This window comes from Schistocerca cancellata, chromosome 9 (assembly GCF_023864275.1).
Source record: "Schistocerca cancellata isolate TAMUIC-IGC-003103 chromosome 9, iqSchCanc2.1, whole genome shotgun sequence".
In the NCBI taxonomy this organism is placed as follows: Eukaryota; Metazoa; Arthropoda; class Insecta; order Orthoptera; family Acrididae; genus Schistocerca; species Schistocerca cancellata.
Window position 1 is genome coordinate 48,847,366 of NC_064634.1, and position 2,780 is coordinate 48,850,145.

The window sequence follows — 2,780 nt, forward strand, 5'->3', positions numbered from 1 at the left end:
CACACAAACAGCACTTTAAACACTCGCTTGGTGCCTTGAGCGTCTTACCAACTGAGACACCAGCGTGCCTAGATAGGAGCTGCACGGTCCTCGTGGTGCTCTAGTAATGTCTAGCTTATACTCCAACTGTCCTGTTATCCCTTTCCGACGACTGCTTTTGGTTACATTCCGTGTTGTGGATCTCATCGTACACCCGCTTGTGACAGAGAGTACTTCCCACTGTAATAAATATTCGGGTTACTTATATTTCCATTCGTGTACGGAGCGCTTAGATGCTTCCGTGCGTCCTGTAATAAGTCTAATCTTGTCTTCGTGGTCTCCATGGCAGCGACACGTAGTGGGCTGTATTCCCGAGTGATTGTAATTAAACTGACCGTGTTCCGAGTGCTGCAGTGCGCGATGTGTACACAGCAGGAGGTGTTGGCTGGTGGTTCATTTGGGGGAGGGAATCGAACAGTGAGGTCGTCGGTTCCATATGATGAGGGAAGGATGCGGATGGAAGTCAGCCCCGTGCCCTTGCAAAGGAACCATCCCGGCATTTGCCTGAAGCGAAGGATGGCCTGATGCGAGTTTGAACCGTCGTCCTACCGAATGCGAGTCCAGTGTGCTAACCACTGCGCCACTTCGCTCGGTACATAGTATCACACTGAAACATCGTAGGTACGTTCATTAATCAGCGCGCTCACGGAATATGCCGAATAAATAATAGTTTCACTTTCTTCCAGCAGGTGAAAGTATGACGCTGTAAATAGAATGTAAAATGTTTCCTGGTTTTACTTCAGTATGCTGTTTGTCACTTGGCGACGCATACTGGTTTCTTTTGTCAAGTGGCTATTGGTGTACAGGGTTAAAAATATCGAGGTTTCCCATATGAAATGCAGTGGTTGTTGAAATGAGAGACCTTGAACCGCTGGTAAAGTTGTTTTATCTGAACGACACCAATGGCACCGCTACGGTGAGGGAATATCGCTGACAGAAATACCTGCGAAGAGGCCCGATGTCAACAAATGGGCTAGAGAATATGATCAAAAAATTCGAAGAAACAGATGAATTAGGGGGTGCAGCAGGAAAGGAAGGCGACCCATTGCCGCAGCGGTTGTTGTTGAAGCTGCATCACATGCTTCAAATATTCTGCAGCCAGTGCTCGAGCTGTGTCGTGGTAACTGTCTTTCCCGTAGTCAACAGTTCTAAAGATTTTGCGGCGCATTTTGCACTGTTAACCCTACGGCCGGCCGAAGTGGCCGTGCGGTTCTAGGCGCTGCAGTCTGTAACCGCGAGACCCGTACGGTCGCAGGTTCGACTCCTGCCTCGGGCATGGATGTGTGTGATGTCCTTAGGTTAGTTAGATTTAACCAGTTCTAAGTTTTAGGGGACTAATGACCTCAGAAGTTGAGTCCCATAGTGCTCAGAGCCATTTTAACCATTTGTTAACACTCCAAGATTCAGAATGGGCACCAAATGAAGCCCAAGATAGGCTGCACCACCGTGATTTGCCGTTCGTTTTGACCACATTCTGCCAATTGTGATCATAAATAAACGTGCGAGGCCAACAGTTGTCATGTGTTTGACCGTCCCTCCTCTTTTCCTGCATCCACACCACATGCGGACTGCTCACAGCGTCATATTTTCACCTGGTGGCAAAAAGTCTGACTATGATAATTAATCGAAACCCTCAGCTGCTAACAGGTAACACAATGGTGACAGCTCAAAATGTGTGCCCCGACCGGGACTCGAACCCGGTATCTCCTGCTTACATGGCAGACGCTCTATCCATCTGAGCCACCGCGGCGGAGTGAAATATTCACTCTACAGCGGAGTGTGCGCTGATATGAAACTTCCTGGCAGATTAAAACTGCGTGCCGGACCGAGACTCGAACTCGGGACCTTTGCCTCTCGCGAGCAAGTGCTCTACCAACTGAGCTACCCAAGCACGACTCACGCCCCGTCCTCACAGCCTTAATTCCACCAGTACTTCGTCTCCTACCTTCGAAATTTCATTCTAGAAACATACCCCAGGCTGTGGCTAAGCCATGTCTCCGCAATATCCTTTCTTGCAGGAGTGCCTCTGTGACGTTTGGAAGGTAGGAGACGAGGTACTGGCGGAATTAAGGCTGCGAGGACGGGGCGTGAGTCGTGCTTGGGCAGCTCAGTTGGTAGAGCACTTGCCGACGAAAGGCAAAGGTCCCGAGTTCGAGTCTCGGTCCGGCACACAGTTTTAATCTGCCAGGACGTTCCTAAAGGATATTTGCAATTCACTCATTACTCGCCGCAAGTAATTATCATTTCCTTCTAGAGAAGCTGCATGGTCATCATTTGTATCTGCTATTTCGTAACAGTTGCTATCTTCATATAGTTAAAGGCTGCCCCACCACTGACCTCCTCCTGTGCGAATGCGCACACTTTGCCCGAACTCTCACTGGAATCCTTACCTTAGCTGGCGCGAGTAATGAGTGAATGGGCAAATATGCTTTAGGAACATTACGACTGTAGCTTGTGGACAGTTGGGAATGTGGGTCTCACGAGAAGCGTGGAAGGGTTAAGTCCCTGCAGTCGCGCTATCCTCTGTGCCCTCGGTGGCTCAGATGGAACGCCGGCACGGTAGCTCGGTGTGTTCGGTCAGAGGGTTAACTACCCTCTGTAACAAAAAACTGAGTGAATGGATCAACGACGAACCTAAATGAGTGTCATCGGACGTCCGCCTCTAACAAATTCAACGAACAATATCGAACAAAATGAGATTTAAAAAAAAATTGGATAGAGCGTCTGCCATGTAAGCAGGA

General features: G+C 49.0%; 1 non-coding gene across 1 annotated transcript; it reads right to left on the bottom strand.

Moving 5' to 3' along the window:
* Positions 1-1,715: 1,715 nt before the first annotated feature.
* On the bottom strand, positions 1,716-1,789 carry Trnat-ugu (transfer RNA threonine (anticodon UGU)). The gene has a single exon. It is a non-coding gene; the product is annotated as a tRNA-Thr (tRNA).
* Between the last annotated feature and the right edge of the window lie 991 nt (positions 1,790-2,780).